The 25,641-nt window shown below is 35.9% G+C and overlaps 1 protein-coding gene and 1 long non-coding RNA gene across 5 annotated transcripts in view; one reads left to right on the forward strand and one right to left on the reverse strand.

The window, feature by feature from the left end:
• The window catches only part of PCDH9 (protocadherin 9), a 673,415-nt gene that overhangs the window by 494,470 nt on the left and 153,304 nt on the right, over nucleotides 1-25,641 (forward strand). The window lies entirely within an intron of this gene.
• On the reverse strand, nucleotides 5,346-14,815 carry LOC135293932 (uncharacterized). The gene is made up of 4 exons (XR_010356051.1): nucleotides 14,785-14,815; nucleotides 11,028-11,138; nucleotides 7,284-7,367; nucleotides 5,346-5,574 (listed from the first exon to the last, which is right to left on the reverse strand). It is a non-coding gene; the product is annotated as an uncharacterized LOC135293932 (long non-coding RNA).

Below are 25,641 nucleotides of genomic sequence, written 5' to 3' on the forward strand. Positions count from 1 at the left end.
GACAGCAAGAAGGCACTTCAACCGTAAATAAATTCCATTATCATCTAATTCTGTAAATCATTGAAGTATGTGCTTAGTGTTCCGTGTCTTGTGGACTTCACATATCAGATACCTAGCCAATGTAAATTAGCATAATTTCACTCATAACTAAACTAAACTAAAGTCACTTGGATTTACACCAGCTTTAGAATTTAGTTAGCCTCAGTATCAAGAGCTGCATGTGGTTCCTAAAGAGACTTACATTCATTACTTATAAAGCATAAAAGTTCAATACTCTTTGATCAAGTTATTTTAGATATTGCATGTGTGAATATCTAAAGTTTATAACAAATTTACTTATTTGAAGACAATTGATGTTACACGGGAATTCTGATTTTAGCGGTGTGATACAAAATATGCTGAAAACACAACATGAATGTAATTTATGCTTAACAAAATATAGCAATTGCAATATATCATTCAATAACAATGCCAGTGTGGTTCTCATTATCAGTCTTCATAATACGCTCAATGAAGTGAGGTTTATATCTTGTGTAAACTGGTTTTTCATTTTTTCCTCTATTTTCAAGTTTTCATTTATCTTCAGTTATAGAAAAGTGAATAACTTGCACCAGTTGAACCTTTGAATTCAGCAGCCTCTTCATTTTCATATTTAGGTAATTTCCCAAGTCATTACATTAATGGTCATAGACTATTTAAATACAGAAAGAAAAGTCTATTTTCTTACTTTTAAAGGACAGAAACATGAGGCAATGTCTCAGCCCATTACAGAAAGACTGCAAAAGCACAACACCAGCAAAGAGTTAAACACAGATATGCACAATGAAGCTAAAACAGATTAAAAGATCTGCATTTCATTTTGCATAAAAAAAAAATGCTCAAAGCATCCCCTTTCATTGTTTTAGAGTACTTACTGCTTTATCTGAGTGACTTTTAGTCTCCCATGTTTTCAGGCATTGGGCATAAATTGCTGATTGTATGAGCAAGCACCTGATGTGTATGAGGAAAATCAAAACGTCTCAGTGATCCAGCAGAAATCCAGGGACTGCACTGTTGCTTTGGGTGAATATATAGATACTTTCGTACCTCTGGACTGAAAGATACTCTTACAAAAGATAAGAATCTTTTAGTAGTAATGGTGAGTTATGGTGTCAATACATATGGGATGTGGTGCAAGTTCTCAGGATGATCCTGTCATCCAGAGATTACTCACCTGCACAGGTGGAAAAGTAAAGTCTTCCATGGTTGAATTTGTCTAAATTTAGGTTCAAGCCAGTTGATTCTGTTTTTCAGACTGGAAGTCTGATGCTTATTGCTCTCTGACCTCTCACTCTGGATGTCCAAGTGTTCTCAAATAGTGGCCAAGTCACACACTCAGTATTTGCGTAGATAAGTGCTGACCTTGTTCCTGTTTTTTTCTTGCTATTTACTGAAGCATGTCTGACTGGCTGTATTTTTATTATTTCAACCAGCGCCAACTCTGTAAAGTTTAAAATATTTTATCTGCTCATAACATTGAGTGTTGGAGCCCAAGACATCTCTCTGGATGCCCTGGATGTCTCAGAGCCCTGGCAGGGGCTCGGAGACCCTGGCAAGAAGCCAAAGACACCTGAATGTGAGGAAATGAGAGAATTTCAGGCCTGAATGGTGAGGGGATGATATTCACTTGATAAAACTTGAATTATAATACACTGTACAGGGGGCTTTTATATGTTGTATAGGGGGGTTTAGAATTCCGTGCATGGGTCGAGAGTCCCAAGATGGAGGAATTTAGGCGTGCCCTGTCTTTCTTCTTTCTTCTCCTTGACATCCATGTTCAAGATGATGTTGGCATGTGTAGATTGGTTTATAGAGAAAGTGCACTTGCCAACAAGGGCGAAAAGTATTGGAAATTAAAGGTAAATATCTTATATGTAGTTTTTACTATAAAAGAGACAACCGCCCCGTGGGCGGGAGAGAGTGCCCTTGGCTGTCTTGCTAATCAGACCTCGGCTAAACAGAGAAGAAAACTTTGTAGATAAGGAACAATAAACTCAACTGAAGACCAAAAGCAAGAGTCCAGACTCCTTTTTCAAAGCGCGACCTGCCCAGAACCACCTTTTCCCGTGCTGGGGCAGAGACCACTGGCAGCCAACCCCTGCAACTGAGACCAATTATTTGCGTAATTTATCGAATACTTGTTGAGGTACCAAATATCTCCCTGGACATGGAGCAGTTGGAGCTCTGCATGGGGACCATCAGGGCAGAGTCTGGCAGTATTCATCCTCTTGCCCCAGCCAGGGACAGGGCAGCCAGGGAGCCCATCCACAGGGATTGCAACAGGCTGAGTCCAGTCTGTGGGCCCACACACTCAGCAGTGCCTATGATGGGGCAGGGCAGGATGGTAGGGAGCTGAGGCCAGCCCTGCTCTGAAGTTGGTGGAGCAGGGTCTGATGGCCACAGGGGATTAACATGGGGTCCTGGGCAGGGTACAGGGAGGTCTCTGGGGGCCTGGGCACAATGAATCCTGTGAATACCCTCAGGGCCCTCACAATCCTTTTTCTAAACTGTTTTCCTAGGCACCTAATTTTTAAGTATAATGTTAATTGTTAATTCCCAATTATATTACCTTTTACTTGCTCTGTTAAAATACAACTTGTTCAATACAGCCTTTGATATAAATCATCCACATCATACTGTAAAGTTATTGTGTCCTTAGTATTTATTACTCCATTAATCTTTGTATCATCTGTAAACTTTACTAATAAAAAAAAGCTACTCACTCAGTAATATACTGGTAAAATGTACAGAAATTGTGTTGGATTTCCAAACTTCAGGAGGACCACGACAGGTACTGAGTTAGTAGGCCAGCACTAGCAGATAGAAAAGTACAGGAAGAAATTAAAACCTTTCTCCTTGCTTTAATGTTTCCAGTAAGATATCATGCCATGTTCACAGGGAGTGGAGATTCCTCTGTCAGCCTTTGGAGCATTTCAGGACATGGGACCCATTGTCTTAAATGGAGACTGAAAGTAAGGTGCTCAGTATTTGGGAGTGCTGGGTGATGCCAATGCATGGTTGTGTTTTGAGGCAGTGCAGTTCTCAAAACAAGTGAGCTTGTGGGAGTGGTAAAGAGATGATGATGATGATGATGATGATGATGATGATGATGATGATGATGATGACGGCGATGATGATGATTATGAAACAGTGTCAAGAACCTCGCTCTACAATTTTACAGTCCTGGATAACTCTGCTTGCAAGGTCAAATTGTGACATGTTTTTACCACTCTGTATAATAATGTAGGCGAATTTATATTTTAAATCATTACCTAGAAAATTTTATTATATTCTATTATTTTGTGAACTCTTCTGTCACATGCCTAGCACCTGCTCACTGCAAGTCACTCTTGTTTCCAGCACTTTACAAAACCTATAGGGGTTTTGAAGGATGATAGGATTTCTTTTTTTCAGTTTTTTTAAGCTATTAAAGCTGCTTTAAAGTACTGGCCTTATTTGATAAGAAGTCCTGCTGTCACATGTTTTTGGCTTTTCCAAATCAAATAGAACACACAGAGATGAGCTGTACTGGGGGACTGAAAGAACAAACAGTTCGTCTTGTGAACTGAAAGATCTGCTATGAAAATAAGAGAATCTTCAAGACAAAATAAAATGCTAGCAGTATTGAAGCATTAAAATGGATGTGAATTTATATAACTGTTTGCTTCTATCTTTTTCTATTCTGTTTCTTTGAAGGTAGGTAGGAATGTAAACACATAAGAGTGGGCTAAATTAATGAAAACCTTCTGGAGTAGAATATCTGCATTTCTTCTCACGTGTTGTTGCGATGGAAAGCTTTATTTAAGTACACCTTTGTCTCTGACCTAGACAAGTAGGATAAGTCTAATGAGTGAGAGCAGACATTGCTTGTATCTGTATAAACCCTATCGGTGCCTTTTGTCAGGCAGAAAAATTATGATAAAAAGGAAAGAAGATTAGCCTTTGACAGTGACAATTCTCCATAAAAGACTTAATAGTCATTGATGGTGTTTAATGTGTAACATACTGGATAACAGTTACCTTTGCAATGGAACTTCATAAGGAAACAAAAGCATTGGCTTAGCGGGTTTTAGCTGTAGTTGGACATTATGTGCTATAGAAATCCCAGCAGAGCCCACTGTTCAAAGAGTTCATTGTTATTCAGTTTGTTAACACGACAATGATCAAAGATATGCAGGTTAAACCACTCATTTATTCTAATGATAATAACTGCTTCACTCTGTTATAGGTTTTATCCTTATAGTGTTTAGATCTAGCAAAAGAATAATTGGTAACCTTAAAGTGTTACAGCAAGTGGCATAGTGCATTCTGTCTCCAGGGGCACTGTGATTTGATGCAGAAGGACCAGCATTTTAAGAGCAGTCCAGTTTTTGCTTCTCACTTGTAATAAAAGTGGTGGCCATTTACTGAGAAGTGGGCTTCTGTCAGCCATCTAGGTAGCTTGATACTTTATTTTGTATTATAGTTGAAAATATGACAATAACAAAAGGCACTAACAGACTGATGTATATCTACTGTAAGTTTTCTTTCATTTCAGAAAAGTATGCAAAGGCTGGCTTTATGTAATAATCTTATTGATTTATTCAAATCAAAACCAGCTTTGTGTTAGTTGGAGAAGTTGGTTGGTAGGTGGACTTATTGAATGCCTTCTTTACATCAGTCTTTACTGCTAAGACCAGCCTTCAGGAATCCCAGTTCCTGGAGGCAAGAGACAAAGTCTGGAGAAATACAGACTTTCTTGATTGTGGAGGATTGGGTTAGAGATCACTTAGGTAAACTTGACACCCACACATCCACTGGCCCTGATGAGATGCACCCATGAGTGTTGAGGGAGAGGGCTGATGTTATTGCTAAACCACTCTCAATGATCTTTGAAAGGAAGGCCAGTGGTATCCTGGGATGCATTAGGAAGAATCTGGCAGCACATCAAGGGAGGTCATCCTATCCTTCTGTTCAGCCCTGGTGAGGCACATCTGGAGTAGTGTGTTGAATTCTGGGCTCCTCAGTTCAAGAAAGAGAAGGAACTACTACAGCAAGTCCAGAGGAGGGCTAAAAAGAGTTAAGGGACTGGGCCTCACTCTAATGAGGTAAAACTGAGACAGCTGGGAAACTTTAGGCTGGACAAGACTTAGATGCATTGATGATGATCTCATCAATACGTACAATATTTTAAAGCTATGGGGCGAGATTCTTCTCAATTCTTCCCAGCAACAGGACAAGGACAAATGAGCACAAACTTAAACACAGGAAGCTCCATTCAAATATAGGGAAAATCTTCTTTAATCTGAGGGTGACAGAGCACTGGAACTGCCTGCCCTGTGACACTGTAGAGTTTCCTTCCCTGGAGATATTTGCAACCCTCTTGGCCACAATCCTCTGCAACCTGATGTAGGTTAGTCTGCTTGAGCAGGGAGATTGGACTAGTTATCTAATCCAGCTAGGATCTCAAGGTGTCCTTTCCAAGCCCAGCCATTCCGAGATTCTCTGATTCCTCAGGTTGATTCTTGGTACATTTTATTTGCTGTGTGTCATGTCCTGCAAATTAGTTGTATTTAATTTAAATTAACTGACCTTTTAGAATTGCAAAATAATTGTCTTTTTTGCAGTGAGAGAGGTGGTGGCACTGAACTGACTAGCTTGCTCAGCAGTTTGAACATCACCAAAATATTCACCCAATTGCTTCAAAGTAAAGAACTGATGAATGTGCATATTCTTTTCCATTTTATATCAACTCCTATACTACTCACATCTCAGCACCAGCCTTAGAAAGTTTAATTACATTCGAGAATGATAAGTGATAGAGTGTGTCTTTTTTAAGAACCTAAATTAAGTTGTATGATTAAAGTTTTGCACTGGTAAAGGTTCTGCTCTTAAGTCTTTGTTTGGGGAGGGCTACCATTTTATTTTCTGTATCCAAATGATGGTTATTGCATGGTGAAATGGACAAGGTATGGTGATGATCCTTTCACTGGAAAGTAGCAAATTAAACTACCACCACCATTGTGAAAATTTTCTACTACACAGCTTTCATTACATAAGAACAAGACCAAGTGTCCTGAGAAAGTCAATGTGGTTCTTTCCAAATTGGAATGAAAGCAGCACTAGTATAGTGTTTATGATCAGATAATAGTGCTGGTTCACACTTGATCCTGTATCTCACCTAGATGGGTGCATGCATTATCTAGGAAGTGCAGCTGGGCATCAGGTTCAGCTGGGAATTCATACTTTTAGTTGCCATCTCCAATGCATGAAGCAAAGCAGGAATACTCAGACACTTGGGCTATGGACTCAGCTATGAAGCAGCAATTACAAATTGAGGTAGCTATAAGCAGATTTCTGGCTGCTGCTGCCTGTAACCTGGGAAGCTGAGTCATTGTCAAGACATTACATCTATAGTCTGGAATTAAAATGTTCAGTTGGTGAATTAGGGTTCAGATTTTAGACAAATATTAAGCCATGGCCTATTTCCTGTCCTTGGCTGCATGTGGGAGCCAGACATGAATAATAGTCATAACTGCAATAACTGTTGGGATGCCTGTCTAAAATAAAAGTGTCACAATGACTGAATTAGAAGTATGAGTTGCTTTATTGATCTTTGTTAATGCACTTCTTTTTTTTTTTTTCTTTTTAAAAACAAAGAGTTGATAATTCTTTCTCCTATCATCAGGAAGAAAATGATGGTTGATATGTTACTCTTCCACTGAGATTATGTGTCTTTCCTCAAAACAAATTGTCTAAATACCTGTCTAATATCTAATACTAAATATAAAGTATATTTACACATCTATGAAAGCAAGGTCAAAGCATCTCCTTGCTATATTTGTAGTAATGAGACATGTAGGGAAAAAAGAAATGTGTCTAACAATATTAACAGTGTACATTTCCCTTTATTTCTGAAATCTCAGTTATTTTTAATTTATCCTTTCCTTGCTCTCTCAAGCCCACATGGTTTTCTAATCACCTTAAGTGAATACTTACTTTTCTTAAGACTAAAGTATAAATAATACTTGTATTAGATATATGGAGTGCCACTGAGAACTGACTAATTATATAGAACTCAGATTTACTTCAATGGCAGAGAAAAGCTGAGTTCCTTATTTTAGCTAATATTATGAAATAATATTTTTTTCTTTTTTTGTGACAGAGACTCTTGTTCCTCAAACATTATTCCTCTATCTGTATTCCTGCATAGAACATAGCTGCACAATAGAATTTAGATTCAATTTGCTCCTGCAGTGACTTACCTCTCTCTTGCAGTTTTGTCACAACAGGTGGTGGGAAAAAACCCCAACCAAATAAACATTCGAAGACAAGAAAATCCTGAAGACCTGAAAATAAGCCAGAATAAAAATATAGCAATGTTATTTATTTTTACAGTGTACTGTGACATAAATAAACAGTAAGAATGAATGATGGGAATAAGAACAATATATTAAGTAAGGACAGGAACACTTTAAAAACACTGCTTCTTTCTCTGAGAAGCAAATCAGTCTTACTTTTCTCTGACTTTTTTTTCTTTTTTTCTGTTCTTCTCACCTTCCTTCACCACACAAGCTTTCTACCCTATCACTTAGGCCAGCAGCTGAATCAGCTGTTGATTGAGATAAACGTTAAGTGAGTTATTAAAACTTAGCAGTGAGCAGCAGCTCACTGGTTGGCCATTGAGAGATAGAAACAGAAAAGCAGTCTGTTAAAATTATAATGAGAGAGCGAGTGTTTATAAGTCCTGAAATGATAATTGGGAAATGCCTATGGTTTTATGGCTCCTGATGGTAGCCTGGAACATATTATGCCAGAGCACCTCAGAACTGTCCAGCCTGAGGTCTTGCTTTAGCAGTTTCTCTACATTATTTTACACTATTACTCTTAAGACGTAATATTAGCCACACAGGTATCAAAGAGAAAGTAGTAACATAGTCACAAAAACTAATCAGCTGTGTTTTCCTTATATCACTGACTTACCACCACTCAATCATCACCCTATTTCCCTTAAGCATGTGAAGATCTTAGGCTCATATTTTTATGTTCTAACTTATAAGGGTCAATGCAAATAAGTTCTCAAAGGGCACAGTGTTCATATTCTGTACATTTTCTTCTGGACTGGTTTTATCTTCACATTTTAGATTAAATGCCTGTTATTGGTTACAGTGCATTGGGAGTATGTCTGTGGTAATAAGTGAAATGGCCCTGTAGAAGCAGATGCATAGGATGAAACAGGTGGTGTTGAGGACTCTGTGTCCTCACTGAGCATGTTTTGGGATGTGTATTTGTGCTCTTGAGAGTAGTTCTGGTTTGATTATGTGGACTGAGTACCCATTACTGGTGTCTTAATTTGATCCAAGAAAAACTCTGTGTGCTCTAGTGATTCTCTGTGCTGTGAGCCAAAGAGCAGTAAATGAGAAATTCAAGATATTCTCTTCAAAAATGTACTGCATATCACAAGTAAAAAGCTAGTGTACATGTTCCTTACTTAAAATACCTAATTAAGACTACATGAATAAATACTTAATAGTTAAATCTTGACTAATATTGAAAAACTACTTAATAAATAGACCTCTTAAAACCTGTAATGAGACTGCTTCACAGTGAAGTGCTTCACAGTAGGAGTAAGAACATTAAAATCTATCTTAAAGTAGTAAATTTTAAATAGTGTTCAGGATCCATAATTGATGGACTCATTTGCAGACCAGAATTAAGATGTGATCTTTTTCGTATTAAGAAAATTAAAAAGATAAACTGTTTCAATGTGTTCTTTATGGCTTTTATTCATAGATTCATAATATTTGTCTGGACTGTGATTGTTTACTTACCTGTGTTTAGTGCAAACTTTAGAAAGAAGCAGGCATCCCAATGTTAAACATTCATGGAAAAGGCTGGTTTCTGACAGCTGTTAACATAGTGGTGATTAAAGAGCACTTTGAAGGTGTGTTCTCCAAAGCAGAATGTTTAGGACATTTAAGCTTAAAGGAAATGGCCAGTGGTAAATAAAAAATTTGTCCTGTAAGAGTATTTTTAAGTCACTAGTCAATGCCAAGCAAGGTTGACAAGAATAAGAGTATATAATTCCCTTTTAAAAAGTAACCCCAAAACTCAAGTGTTTAATTATTGATCCAAGTAATATTTTCCTTTCTAACTCATCCGGGGGCTAAGAGCCATTAGTTAAAGCATCTGACAGAAACTCTTCCTAAAGGATTAATGAAATGAACTCTTCAGCAGTTTGTGAAAAAAGGAATTTTACACTAGTAGATTAAAGAAAACAGACATGTAAAGCATACTGAATCACTTAGAAAGAATAATAATTACACTAAGATTTCTTCCATTCCTCCTTTCCCGGTACACTGCTTTGGAGTGATAAGTGGTACATCGGTCTAATCCAAATAGTAATTAATGTTGCATGTGAAAACAAAATAATTTTCAGACTAAGTTTGCTACTTTTATTCATACTTTGTTACTTCACCACCCAACATTTGTGTGTATTTTATATCTACATATGCATATATTGTGTGAAAACTAACTAATTAATATTGATTAATAAGATACTGCTCACTCTAAGGAAAAATATCCTAATAATGGACCTGTTTAGGATTTTCTTTCTCTTCTGACTGTTAAGGTGTTAATGAATTATTTATACAGAAATATTTTTCAGTGTGTGTGTGGCATGTGTAAGGTATTAAAGTTCTGTCATTGCTATTTCTTTTAGAAACCTTTTTCCCCATTCTGTATAGTCAGCATACAATTGGAAAAAAAAATTAGATACCCTAAATTATTTTTTTTAAATCTATTCTTGTGCCCATCAGTGTTTCTTGAAGCCTAACACCTTTAAAAATTGAGTTCAGAGAGACTTTTCCAAGACATTCCTGAAAGAGAAAGGGCTTAAACACAAATCCTAGCTTTATGTCCCACCCTTTAGATCATTTCTTTACCCTTCCAGTCTTTCTGTGGTCACAATTCTTATAAATGTCAGTGGGAGCAAAATTACTAGTGTTAGAGTTACGAGCCAAGAGTGAGGAAAAGCTGACTTAGATAAATTTTATTTTGCACTCTTGCAAGCCAATTTTCAATAATCCACTTTATAGCCCTCTACACCCTGTGGAATTGTGGGATAAAAAAGTGCAACTGACATAATTCAGCACACTGCATCTAAAGGTAGACTCTCATTTGGAGAGAGGTGATGTAGAAAGTCAAAATTAAATTGGTTTGGTTTATTTCAAGCCTCAGGAGCTCTAATGACATAAGCCATTTCACCTAAACAGGTATTTTTAGTGTTTCATGTAGAATCAAAAAGTGTGCATTGGAGTTCCTATCTATTGTAGAATTAAATCGACATTTTCACTTGGGTATACTCCAGGAGTGAAATTATGGCCCCATTCAATCTGATGGAACTTTTTGCAATTGACTTCAAGAGGGACTAGGACTTCACCCCAGGAGTGTACTTTCAGGCTAGCTAACATCTTTTTTTAATGTACCCCCTACACAGCCTATTAAATATTCTTGTCATTACAGAATACAGAAGAGCCCATTTTCCAATTTGTCTCGCTCTGACGAGCACTGTTTCATAGAGCTCCTCTCAACCCCTGTTGTTTCCTACTTACTAGTTAGAGCATGAAAAAGCCAGTGGGTCAGAGGTTGCTTTCTCAGTCATCACGTATACCTTCTAGCGGCTAACAGAGCATGAAGGCTTCCTAACAGGAAACCTGAATTTAGTTACAGGCTTTTGACATACCTGGTCCATCTTTTATTTGAAAGTTTTTATTATAGGCATGGTTTAGTAAAAAATCCCACGATTTGAAACAGCTGGCCTATGGAAGTCATAGGGAGAGAAGGCACCATGAGAAAGGACAGGAAAACAAGGTTCTGAGCATCTCTTATGAAACCACAACAAAAAGAAAAATATATTCTGTGTTTTAATTACTATATCTTTTGTCACTCCTTACAAAAAAGCTGCCTTAAATTTGTAGTGCATTTCAATAACCCTGAAAACAGATTACCTTTGTACATGCATAGAGGCACCCTGGAATCAGTGTGTGCTGCCATCTCAGAAACAGTGCTCTGTCTGCTGCTGTTCCACAACACTGCCTACAGCTAACTGGAGGACAGAACTGAAAGGAAAACACATAAAACTGATTATTTTCACCCAACAGTGTTTTTAAGGGACACAGGAAGGCTGGACTTCATCACAATTAAATTTGAGATGATAAAATATGACAGCTGAAAAAATACTGAAGCTAATGGAAGATCAGATCCTTCATACAAAAAACTTTCAAAGACCTCAAAGAGATTTTCTTTGGATTTAGTGGAAAACTTAGGACTCTCCCTTAAAGTAGTTAGTTTAGTGAATATTTATCTTCTACCTAGATATTTATATTAAAAAATGTTTTATTTTCTTTGTGTAAATAGAATGAAAATCAAAATCTTAATGATAAATTATGGGGTGCCCAAAGTCTGAATTAACTATCTGTTTACTTAATTGTAACCAAGAAAATATATAATCCTCTGTTGATGTAATATACTGGTCATTCAAAATACATAAATAACCATATAAATAAATAAAAAAAATCTAACAGTTGTAGTCTCATGAAGAGACAATTATTGGCTTGATTTCCATGCAGACGTTCAGATATAGAATCCCATGTGATCAAATGCCAGGAATTAAATTAAGTTCTATAGGTTACTTTAAACATACACTTTTGCACAAAATCATTCTCAATTTTCTCTGATATAACTATGTGCAGGCCTGCACTCTATTTTAGTGCTTGTGCAGATAAAAAGCTCTGCTTAGCACTTATCTTCAAAGCATTTTTACAAACAAAACATTTTCCTAACTGTGTTAAAGTATGAAATAATTTTTTTTGAGCCTGAAGTGATTCTTGCTTAATTTGGGAAGGTTTAGGGACTTTTTATGTATGATAGAGATGACTAATATAAAGCATTAGTATGGGCCTGATCCAACAAGAGCATAAAAAACCCTCTATACCCTGCATATCTAATGCACTCGACAATCTTTAAGCTGACTTACTCAACATACTGTATTGTTGCTATGGTTACTCTACATTACACTGTCTCACACATGGCCTATATATATATTTATACATAAAGACCACTATATCCTTACATCATAGGATTTCATACAGTTTATCTTTCGGGATGCTCTACTTCACTGATTGAAAGCTTTTTAATGTATGTGTACAGTACTCATGAAGAAAATAAAAGCCTTTACTTTCCTTCATTTGTATTCAAGAAGCATGAGAAACCTCAAATGCTACTGCCAATTCACTGTGTGAGTGCCCATATAAATATATATAGTAAAAATATATTTATTTTTAAACACTTGAACAAAGGGAAAAAAAAATAAATTGTAGACTATTGTAGAAGAAAAATGCTTATCTGCCTCTTTTATGTCCAGGTTGAAGGACTGGTTCATTCAATAAAATATCATGTTAAGAATGTTTTAACAAGTTAATAATGTTTTAACATATCACGTTAAAATAATTTGATTTTCAAAATCTATTTTATTTCTAGACTACTATCTAGTAGACTTATTACACTTAATTTTATAACACAAATAAGCCATGCTTATGCTTTGCCTCTAGAAACCAAAATGAGAAGAAAAGCTTTTAGGATGTCTGAGGACAAGATCCTAATAAGGTTCAGTCTAAGCACTTTTCAAGAACATCATTTTAGCAACTTCAATCCCTTTTGTTTTCATTATTTATCACATTTTAGATAAATGCAAAGAGTGAGATAAATTAAAGATAACATCACAGTGATTCTCCATCCAAAGGGTAGCAGTTGGATACTTGAACTGAAATAGTTTATTGGCAGTGGTAACAGGTCGGGCTTTGGCTGTATTGGTCTGTTTAGTGTCTATGTAGTTAATTAACTGTTTTTATCATAATTTAAAAGACACAAGACTAATGCAGTTGCTGTTGAAGTGAAAGAAAACTGGCTGTGTGGAATATATGGATGGGTGACTATCTTACAGTGCTAGAAGCCAGATGGGACCAGAAAGGCACAGGACAATATTTGTAAGCAGTGCAAAGCTATCCTTTTGCACTAAGAGCTAAAGCAGGGATTTGCCTCTCCGGTAGGCGGTCATCCATCACCTATTATAGAGATTCTGTTTGTATGTATCCGCATTTTCAAGATTTAGTGGGAGTGTACAGAATTGGGTAGGAAACAGAATATAATTAGACTGTTCTTTGGATATGCAAATTGTAGTCATAGATTTAAAAGGACTCTGAATCATTTCCAACTTGCACTTACCTTTCAGTGCCACAGAAACGTATTTGCAATCAGAGCTTAGGCAGATCTCAGCTGCCTGACCTTCTGTAGTAGTTATCATTGGTTTAAATAAAATAAATTTTTTTTCAGCACAATTTACAGAGGTAGTTTTATGCATTCTTTGGTTTATCACTATATTTACTATGAACATTCCAGTACGTCTAACTGTCTGGTAGAAATATTAGTTAATGGGATTAAAAAAATGAAGGAATCAGTTTAAAAATCAGCAGTCTCACAGGGATTTGTGACTTAAGTAGGATATCATGCTATTTAAAAACATATTCAATGTATATTCTTGAGACATTTCTATTCGTGGCTAAAATTGCAGCCGATCAATATCTCATTCTCAAAACATTTCTCATACACCTTACGTGTACAAAAGGGAAGGGCAAGTATTTTCCATCCATCCCTATCTCTTTTCAAAGCTAGATTACCTCTGTTGTCCCTTAAAAACCTCTGAAATCATTACAATGAAGAAATGGCAAGTAATGAGGCATGTGAACTATGAAGAGTAGGATACTCAGCCTTTCCAGGGAGAAGTTAAATTCCCAGTATGAGAAATTAGAATATGCTTGGACGCCTCGAAATATTTTTAGTAGGTTGTAGAACAGTAACTGCAAAAGAATAATTGAATATTCTTATAGAGATTGTAGCCACTTTCTGCTTAATCAAAATGGTTCATCTACCTTTTCCCCTGTATTGCCTTACCATCTGTCTCTCTAATATGAACATTCAAATAATGAAAAGGAAACAGGGTGACTAGATTTTGGGTCATGTCAAATTAGGTGTTTTTCCCATCTTCATTATGGGAAAGAGATATCACTCATCGTCTTGTTTTTTCGGGTAAAAATGACTGTCCTAACAAAACTATAGAGATTTACAGATGAAAAGATAAGAATCATTATTATTTAAAAAGTAAATTTTTGTAGTATCTTTGTTGAAAGTTGAAATATAAAGATATTATTGTTTTAAAGATAGAGTGACAGCCTCATACATATGGCATTCAAAATATGCTTATAATTTTTATTCTTTTAGTGAGGTTTCTGGGCAATATTTAGCACTGTATATGGACTAACTTTTGTGGGTTAAACGTTACCAATTGTAACATTATGATTACAATGTTCAAATATACAGCCAAAAATCTATCTCAGTTTCTTCTTTTGAAATTGGGTTTCAAGATAGAAATCATTTAACAAATATTTGTTTTTCATATCCAGGTATATATGAATATGCTAAGAAAGAGTGACCAATGTTTGCTGCTGTAACATTGGAAGTAGTTTCAATTGTACAAATATGTTGTATATGTTGACCTAATGCACCCCAAATATCATGCCTTACTCTGTATGTCATGAAAGCATCTTTTAGGATCTGAGTGTTAGCATTTACTTGTCATAAATCTCCCAACATTTACTCCCCTAATGTTAAGTCTCATCAACCCCATGCTAAGGTTAGATTCCTTTTTACCTCTGAGTGACTATGCCAGTGTCTGGCCATGTAGGTTACAGGGTGAAGAGAGGGCTTTATGTCCTTAACTTTACTTCATAATGGGCATCCACTATTTCTGACCATTGTTTCCTGCAATACAGCTGTGGCAAAGTCTGAAAGAACCTCTGAAATCCTTTGGAATTGCTGTTCAGCCTGGGCTCTTCTGTGGTTGTCCTTGATCAGAACAACTACAGAAACATGCTAACATGCTCAGGATTTTAAGGAACTCGGGCTATGGGCATTTCTGAACATACCCTTGAGCATTTCTGATGTACAGAGTGAGGAAATCTAGAAATTGGCATGCATGGTCATCAAATGATTGGCAGGCACCGTATGTCTTAGTTCCCCTTCCACAATGTTGTATAATGATGAAAGGGAAGGTAATCAATACGTACAATTGCAATAAAAATCACAGATGGGCCCTTCATACTACTTTCACCTAAAATTGTGGGTAAAACACTCTCTGGCTTATTTGCTTTGTCTAAAAAGTGGTTTGGTTCAGGCTGAGCATCTGCAGTAGACAAGGACAACAGTGAGAGGAAAAAAAAGTGATAACCAAGGACATTCTGTCTATTATTATATTATACTGAACTGTCAGGAAAAATTAAATCAAAAGGTTGTCTGATCTCAGAGGAGAATCACACAGAACTTCAGCTAACATATATGCTATTCTGCCTTATTTTTTACTTTAATCAACTCTTTTTTCTTTTGTGCTCTCAATTTTCACTGTTTTTCAGGACTGACAAATGGGCAAACATGACAGATACAATTTCAAACATTGAAAGACAGGCTAAAATATTTTCAGAATGTTTTTAGGCATCAATATTTTGTTCAACATTTGTTTAACTGCTTATGAAGTTCAACTATGGCAAATACAAGGTTTGTGAGTCAGGGCAATTTGAAGCACAAATACAGTCTGGATGGAGAAGGGATTGAGAGCACTCCTGAGAAGAGAGACTTGGGGATGTTGGAGGATGAAAAGGTTGACACCATCTGTGAGTATGAGCTTGCAGCCCAGAAAGCCGACCTTATTAAATCAAAAGAAGTGTAGCTAGCATGTCGAGGGAAGTGATTCTGCCCCTGTAATCCACTCTTGTGAGACTCCACCAGAAGTGCTGCATCCAGTTCTGGGGCCCCCAGCATAAGAAAGACCTTGATTTCTTGTAGTGAGTCCAGAGGGTGGCCAAAAAGATGATCAAAGGGCTAAAATACTTTTGCTGTGAGGACAGGCTGAGAGAGTTGGGGTAGCTTAGCCTGGAGAATAGAGCACTCCAGGAAGACCTTATTGCAGTCTTCTAGTACCTAAGAGGGGCCTATAAGAAAGCTGGAGAGGGACTCTCGACAAGAGCATGTGATGATAGAACAAGGGGCAATGTCTTTTAACTGAAAAAGATTAGACTCAGATCAGCTATAAGAAAGAAATTCTTTACTGTGAAGGTGGTGAAACACTGGAACAGGTTGTACAGCAAAGCTGTGGATTTGCACGGATGGGAGATGTGGGTGGGACATTGAGCAGCCTGGTCTAGTGGAGGGTGTCCTTACCCATGGCAGGGGGCACTGGAACTAGGCGACCTTTGAAGTTCCCTCCAACGCAAACAATTCCATGGTTCTGTGATGATTCTGCGCTATAACAACTAAACTATTGTCACAGTATAACTATTAGTTGAGGGCATGTTCCAGCACAAAATGCTAGTGTGAGTTTTAAATGCTGCATTAATCCAGTACAAAAAAAAAAAAAAAAAAAAAAAAAAAAAAAAAAAAAAAAAAAGTACCTTGGTTAGTGCTAGGCATTCAAAGTGTTTTTCAATGAAATATACCTAATAGACATAACTAATTGCTATCAATCATTGCTGTCGAACTTCAAAAAGTCAAAATTTGATAAAGAGTAAATACTAGAGAGTGATGTACAGTGAAGATTTTTTAGGTTGAGTAGTGTCAGCAAAGGTGCCCTCTTCAAAATCAGGAAATTTTGAATGGCTGTTTCAGGATGGAAGAGATAGCATTAAAAATGCACATTGGCTGCTTTCTGAGTTTTATGTGATCCTTCTATGTCTTAAATAGCATTGCTATATCTTCCAAGTGGTACCAGCCTCATTCTGTATTCTCAGTTATGTTGCAGTATTATTATGTACTTTGCTGATGTCCGATTGCAAACAACCATTGCTAATCGGCTTACTTGAGCTTCCATATATAACTTTTAAAGAGCTTATGAAGGTAACCCATTGAGATTTAGAAGGCATAAGGCCTGTTGTTTTCAGGTGCCTGACAGGGAGATGGAAATGAACCCACCTTCCCATGCAGTGCAGCAGAAGTAGAGCAGCTTTCTATCAGTAATTCTGATTTATCTTTAGTGTGTCAGATTCAGCACTTTATCATCAAACTCACTGTCTTATCACTGCATAGCATTGTAACAGGGATAACCCAAAAACTGAGTTGCAAGTGGTTTAGAGGTTTAATGTTTGGTTCAATATGTAACAGTATGTTTTTCCCTGTAGTGATTTAAGGTTGTGTTTTACACAGTTTAAAAAAGATTATTGGTATAATAATAAATATTTAGGAAACAAAGGTGACATTAAAAAGACAATCAGTGTTTTCTTTAGAAACACAGTGTGGAACTACTGAAGGTGAGTGAGGAGAAAACAAAAACCTTTTCTGAAAATCATTTTCCACAATGATTATACAAATGGTGCAAATTAAACAGTGATTATATCTCAAATATTTCAGTAAAGGTGTTTGATACTTTCTCTCCAGTACAAATTCTTTTGCATTACAGTGCAAGAAAACAACGCTGAGATGACACCATTTTACTACATAAAACATGCAACATCCTTTTTTGGAGTTATTTTTGAGAAAAGGTAGAAAATATTTATAAATTTAACAAAAAGGTAATGTAAAAAAATTTGTACTTAAAGGACACTTGATACAGTTTAGAATACATACACTTTTCTGAAAATAGACACATTTTTTAGTGTCTTTATCTTATTATAAATTGTGCATTTTCTCTGTACATGGGGTGGTATTTTAGAAGCTAGTATATTTACTGCATTCATTTTAATTTCTTTGGTAGCAACATATTTTCTCAGAAAAATGATTTATATATGCAAATACAAAGATATGTTTAAAACAATGCAACATTGCTGGGCTTTCTGTAAATATGTGTAATTGTGTAGATGTCCATCTCTAATATAATTAAGAATAAATACTCATTCTCAAAAATTTTAAATTTAAGTATTTGGGCTTAAAGAAGAGCTGTTTTGCACAGCATTAAAATTCTTCAGCACAATTTGGAAATATGAGCAATCCCCCCCTACACACTCACAGTCATTTGGTGACATTAATATATTGCCACATTGACTTCCTGTATTGTTTCTGTGTTTCTGGCTTGTATACATGTAGTCAGGCTCACTGAAGTGCCAGTCATGTCAGGACAAAGCCAAGAGAAAACTCATTTGCCTTCTTCTTTGAGTATCCTTCCTCTGTCTAACCAATTAGCACGAGAGTAAACAATAATTTTTCCTCCTACCCAAGAGGCATATGAATGCATCAGAGTAGGTTACTCCTGTCTTTCCTGTCGTCTCAGGTTTGAGGTGCAGACAGTGACATTCAGGTGTTCTGAAATTATGCCAGAAATTTTGGTTTGAAAGGCCAAATGAACTGAATTTGAGCTCTGTTGAGAAAGTAGTTGTTAAAAAGAGGTAAGAGGAAGGAGTAATCTCCTTTCTAGCACACTTGTATGTGGCATAATATCCACTGAATGTGTCCGTCTGTCTATTCACCTTGTACAGACTGGTGCAAATTTTCCAAGTTTAACATCATTGCTACAACAACTATAATAGTACCTGCATCATCCATTATGTGTCAACACGTGACATGTGTCTTTTGCGGTGTTTAAAAAAAAAAAAAGGAAATTGGTTTTGCTTTATGTAAGGAAGAATTTTATGCTAACAAAGTTAAACTTTCTGAAGAGAACTTAAGGAAACATAGATAGCATGATTGAAGTTTTAATTTTTGTGTATATCCAGCTCATCCGTGCATGCTGATTAAGCCTAAGGAGACAATAAAACATGGCTGCATGAAAGTAATGTTTGATGTCCGATTGTTTCTAAGATATCGTGAAAGGAAGATTATTTTTTCTCTATGGATTTTTTTGTTGTTATGTAAATAATTGCCTTCCTCTTTATCTGATCAAATCCAATTACCTCAGATCTCCCAATGCCCAAGAGCTTTTTGCTCTTTGTTTTTAAATATTTCTCTGTATTAAAATGTTTTAACTCTTCAGCAAATGTCTCTTGTCTCCTTTACATTTAACAAATCTTGAAGTTCTGCTGCTGAATTAAAATATTTAATATATACCTTTTGAGTCTAAGCATGCTTAATTTCTGGTATCTAAAAAGCTGTAGGTAAGAGATTTCTGTTCCCCTTTTTCTCTCTCATGGTATTATCCCCTAATATAACTAGGCTTGTAGCCCCCACTGAGAAGTCTTACCAATAAAGAGAAGAGAAGCACAGACATCCAAATTTAATTTCCAAGTGTCACTGCAAATTTTTAATGTTATATTTTTAAAGAACAGACTGAAAAGTTTTTTGATTTTGAACATTTTTTTCCACTTTTTCCCCCGTACTAAAAAGAATGCATCAGTTGATCAGGTGTATCCTGCTGATGGTGTCTTGAACTGTGGTAAGACCCCAAAAAGCCTTGTAGCTATATAAGATGAAGGTAACTGCTATGGGAGCATCTAGGAAATAACCTCTCACATTAACCATTTTAGGCTTAGCAGGTTCTGTAACTATTTAGGCTGAAATTTTCCATTCTGGCTAGTTGTGTCAGGACTATGACTTGAAAAAAGTCCACCAAAATGGTTCAGCTGTTTACAGCAGCTAGGCTGCAGAAAAATGTGTTGCTTTTTAAAGCTAAGTTGTAAGTGACCTTGAAACTTGGCAGAGGAGTGACATTTGTGTCATGAATGTTTCTTTTGCTATCCTGTGACAATCCAAGCAAATTTAGCCAAGTTGAAAAAGCACATATGTTCAGTAGATACTTACCAGAAGTTCACTACTGTTACCTCTAAAAAAAAGTCACTGAGCATGTTTTCATCTTTTACAGTTCCTATTGCTGTCCAGATGATGAGATGCTCTGCTTAAATACATCAAAAAAATGCTTCATTCAGGTCAGATCTGCAAGGGTGAAACTAATCACACCTGCTGTGATCTGCTTTGAGCAAAAACTGTCTAGGAACTCAAAAGGGAGCAAGGGAATTTATCTTTCACATGCTTCATCCCTGTCCCACTCCCTTTTCTCCTCTTCCTCCGCAATGTAGCTGAAAAAGCCAGCAAGATCAGGTACATGGCATTTAAGCAGTCAGAGTGCTGCATTTGTAATAGGAGTTTCGGGAAGGTTTCCCTGGATATGGAGCAATCGAGAGAGAAGCTGGGGAGAGGAAGCAAGTGAACTGAATTAAATTGAATGAGGAATTATGGAACTCAGAAGTACACAGTTGCAGAGTAGGTAGAAAGAAAGGAGGATGTTAAAAAAGAGAAGGTTACTTGAAATAATGTGTAATAATGATATTTGATATAAAAAGCTGCAACCCCATGACATTTTTTCTCCAGGAACTGTTTGCTTTTGGTGCAATGTTTCCTCTAAGTCACTTCTGCTGTTGCTGTAAAGTTAAACTATATAGCTAGAGTTTTCCATTTCTCTTAAGCAGGGTATTGGTTTCTTTGAAGAAATGGTGCATTTCAATCCCTTTCAGTCTGTCAGTATCTAAGGAGTTATTAACTTAGTTTACTTTTTCTCTGCCTTTCGAAATCTGACATGGATTTGTCCCATGTCTCCCAGAGGCTTCTGTGCACAATTAGCCATTGGATTCACTGAGTAATTACTTCATTTTTCATGTAAAATGCGCTTGATTTATTGTGTACTTGGGAGTGGAAGGCAGAGACAGGTCAACAACAGTTAGAGGAGATTAGCAGTGAGATTCTCTGCTCCTGTGGTAGCAATCAACCCCTGGGGAAGCTGGCTGCGTGGAAGCAGTGCCACTCAAGCCTTGGCAGTGGTGCACCATTTGACTTTACCACTCCTCGGTGGAATAAATATGAGTGACTGCCAGGCAGATTTTAATCCCTATCTAGCTACAGACGCCAGCAGATTGTGGAAATGGTGGAGGTGTTTAAAGAATGTGCTTGCAAAAAAAAGCAGGTGCCTTTTTCTCAATGGGAGATGTGATCTGTCTCAGAAGCTATCTGCCAGGCAGAGTAATTTCAGTGTACTGGCGGAAAAATGTAGACTGCCGTATCTTTTCCGACAGGTGTTATTTGTACTCACTGGTCTGGGTTAATGGCTTTTTAAATAGCGGTTTCAAAATAGTTGTGCTGTAAAAATTATATGCAATAATGTGACTTTTTCTTCCCATGAAATATAAAAAACATGGAGGTGCTTCTTTATGAAGAAACATGAGCTGCTGAAGATATATGGTATATCATATTATAGATATATGTATCTATTCTATTATTGATACATGGTAGATTCTGATCAATAATATAATGAAAATAACTGCATAAAGAACACACAAAACATTTCATTTTTTATGGAACTCACCATATTTACTGTATTTTTATATTAAATGTATCAGTGTTGGTAATGATTATTCCTTTTTTGTCATTAGTTGTTTAATTTTTAAATCTTTCTAAGAAAAAGAGAATCATAAGGAAAATTGAATTACAATGAATTTTGAAGATGAAGTTATCTAACCACAGGCACAATTTACCAACAAAAAATAGCAACCACTCCTTGGGAAATGTTATTGGAATTAATTTCATTTAAAGACAGTAAGGAATTTTATGCACAGAAATATGAAAAAAAGAGATTGGTGAATTTCTATGTTTTTGTACAGGAGATCAAATAAGTGACTAATACAGTACTGCTAAGCTTGAATATTATTGTGTATTAGATGATACTTCTCTGCAAGCTTGTGATGTCAAGTCTGTTTCTCAGTGTTCCTTTTATGGGAAACTAGTCAGAAATATTAGGTTATGGTGGTAGATACTCATGAGCTTTTCAGAGATAATGAAGATAGTTTGTAATAGGATTTTTTTTTTGTTTGTCCTACTTTGGAACAGACTTAGTTTTTTTACTTTTCTTCTACCAACTTAATAATTCTAATTAATGTTATGATATAAAAAGGTCATTGCACTAAGAATGCTTTTTACAATCACATGACATTTTGCATCACATCACATTTTGTGAAACACAAAAGGTTTGGTGTGTGCATATGAACACAATATTCCACAAAAGCTCAATTTAAGCACTAAGAAATGAGATATATATGTACTCATTATAAAGATGCAGTAAGATTATATGATTTTAAAACAGGGAACAGTTCAACACTCTGTATTTCAGTTTTTAACTAACTTCTACTCCAACAAGGAAGGGCAACTTCCTGTCCTAGGGACCATCCCTGCCTCCTCTCCTTCACAAGTAACCAGTAATTACAGCATTTGTATAAGAGGACGACCAACTAAATCTCTCACCAACACCTACTTACAGTACTCTGGGAGTGATTACAAATTATACAGGATTCATAGAATTATACAACAGAATTTCAAGTAATCATATATTTTCTGAAAGCTAGCCAGTTCTGTGAAGTAGTTTTGTCAGGAAAGCTTTATTGAGGATGGGTGGATGTCTGTGCTGGCATGTAGACATGAAGCAGTCCTGTCTTGGACTGAATCAATTCAGTGCATATTTACAGTAAAATAAGTGTTTCTGGCATTTTCAGTGCATAATTTTTTTTCTTGGTTTTGGTTGCTTTTGTCTAGAAATATTTTACAGTAATTTTTCATTTAAGAATTTTTTAAAATTGCCTGTGTCTATATTTTTTTTCCAACAAATGACAAAGTTAAAGCTCCTTTTTTTCTTCTTCTTGCCTTTATTCTATCCCCAAACTTTAAAAAGAAAATGAAAAAAATAGACCTCTAAAACGAGATTTCATAAATTTCTGTGACATAAAACACAAAATGTATAAGATTGTTAAGTACTGTCAGTGAAAGTCTATGAGTATAATTTCTGGTATGCTGATGGGGTCTGACTGTCTGATTTATGTGCAGCAAATCCAGACAAGTGATTAAAGTGCAAATGTACCCTTTTCTTCTAATCTTATAACTTTTCAAATTTTCCTGTGCAGTAGAACAGAAAGACAAAAACTTAATTCCTGTGGTACTAGTGAAAAAACAGCAAAAAGTTTTAAAACTCCAAATTGTGAATCATGTGTAGAGCAACTTGCATGGTTATAGTCTTTGTAAGATTTGAAGAAAGTCCATCAGGGAAAAAAAGTCCCTTAAAATAATTTTAAAAGCCAGCACTGTTTAATATTTGTGACTATGTGGTATCAAAGTTACCAGTGCCATGGCTTTCCCATCTGATTATAATAGGCATAAACCATGGTGTCATCCAAGCAATGCAATTCCCTTTTTTAAATGCCACTTTTTCCTCGTGCTTTTGTTTTCATTCTCAAAATGTAAGGTATTGCTTGACTGATATGGTGAGAAGAAAGAAAGGAATAAAAACCAAAAAATTCAAATAATAGTTAATATCGTTGATCTAATCTTTTTGTCAGTTTTAACCCAGCTTTTCTGGAGGCATTTTCTCTTCCAATCTATTCTTAACCTTAGCCAGGATGTCTTAAAATTGATGCCATGTAAAAAAAAAAAAAAAATTAAAAAAAATCTTATTTATAAGGGAATTAAGAAACAAAAACAAAATCCAAGCACACCCCCTCTCCTCATTTCTTTAGAGGTTAGTTGTCTTCCATGTTTACCATTTCCTCAGTTATGTTTGTTTTTATTTCCCCTTTACTTCACTGGAGATCAGTGCACTTCTGGGGGAAGATGAGATGCAGGGTATATCTGTTTCCTCTCCTTTGTGATCTTTGGCCAGCTTTCTGATGGGTAACTGTTTATGCAGTATTGGTGAACATTGGAGAGGCACCAGAAGATACCCAATTATATTGATTGCAAGGGTGTAGTCATGTCAGAGGCCTGATCTTAATAACGCTCTATTTCTTCATGATAAAACTAGTCAGGCTATATTATTGCTACAGTACCTGAAAATGGAGCAGCCAGTGAAATATTTTCTAATTCACCTTTTTCCATCATCAATACAATGTCTGCTGCAGGATAACTGAAAAAAATGAAGCTAAGATTTTTCCTTTCCTTTGTATTTTCTCAGATTGCTTTCTCTGTAGCTGATGTTTGTTTCAATTATTTTTATGCTTGAAATTTGTGTTTCCACTCTTTAGCTATTTGTGATTGTCTTGAGCTGGAAAGGATGCTATGACCTTTCTTTTACACAAAATTTCAGGGGCCAAACTTTTGACAAGGAAGAGAGAGAAAGATGCATTCAGTGTCTTAGAAGCTTTAATTTTATTTTTTTTTTCATTTTACAGTGCAGGTTCCTAAGTGTTAGAGTCTAATGATTTTAGACTTGGATTTTATTCAGTACATCTTTCTGCAGACATTTTGCTCAATGTGGGAAGTTATTAAAATACTTATAAGACCCAAGAGTGAAAATATTTTTATTGCCTGATGATTAGAGCATCTACCCAGGAGATAAATATGCAACTTTGTTTCTCTTTCCATTAATTTTTAATTGTTTATATGGAGTAAATTGACAGCTCCTCCCAGGAATGTTTTTAGCATATCCTTTTGTAAGGAACAAGCAAAGAGTCACATCTGTTCAGGCAAACAAGAAGCTAAACCTGGATTCTGTGTGTTCATTCAAGAATGAGCGATTTCTAACCCTATCCCTCTGTTTGTTAATTTTGAAAATGCTGTGATTTATGACTTAATTTAATCTGTTTTTCTCAAAGATTCCCCATAAAACACTTAATTTAACATGTTTTTAAGATTTTATTTCAACGAATATTAACTGTATTGTGTGTGTCAGTAACACAGACATACAGTGACGTACATTACCTGATTTAGTTTTGTTTCTTTCTTTATTTTGTTTTCTACATATTCTGAATTTTATAATCCTGTGTAAAATATCAGCATATGTACAATTACTAGTGTAATGACTGTTTCAAAGTAAGAAATTTGCCAGCTATTTTCAGGGTTGATTACTCATTTTCAGCATCTATTTAGAAGATTATTTTGTGTAATACTTTTTGTATAGATCACTTTTGATTTACTAAATATAGCTTTTTGTACTTTTTCTCCAACTCATGTCAAATTGATTAGACACTAATGCCTTAGTATGTCACTAGACTATTTTCATCTGAGAAACAGAGGTAAGAGAGTCACTGAGAGGCCTCAGAGATTTCCAGCTGAAATGAGTTAACATCTGAACACACTACTAAACTGTCCCTACTTTCTATCCACTCTGCTCAGTCATAAGAACTATTAACCTTTTTTAACCTTTGTGTTAACTATATATTTTTAAATTCTTTATAACCTCCCATGAGACCAGAAGGCTAAATTTCAGCCAGTGTTCACACAGTGTTTAATTTTCAAGCAAATGATTTAATTTTCAGCAATCAGACCATAAATGTTAGAAAAAACTAAGCTCATGGGCCATAAACATTCAGGGTATCTGTGTGTAAAAATATAACTAATTAAGCCAGTGGATATTAAGTACATTTATTAAAATATGATTCAGCATTAGCTGAATGGTCTTACTTTACAAAGGAAAGTAAATGTATCTCTGAGCAAGCTTCTCAGGAGTGTAGGCAAATTGAACTTTGCCTCTTCTGAGTAAAGTGACATATAATTTATTTGGTCTTTACTGCAAGTGACATTGCAATTACATTTTGAAGGTGATGTTCTAGTCTGTCAGGATAA

The sequence above is a fragment of the Passer domesticus genome, chromosome 2 (genome assembly GCF_036417665.1).
Source record: "Passer domesticus isolate bPasDom1 chromosome 2, bPasDom1.hap1, whole genome shotgun sequence".
In the NCBI taxonomy this organism is placed as follows: domain Eukaryota; kingdom Metazoa; phylum Chordata; class Aves; order Passeriformes; family Passeridae; genus Passer; species Passer domesticus.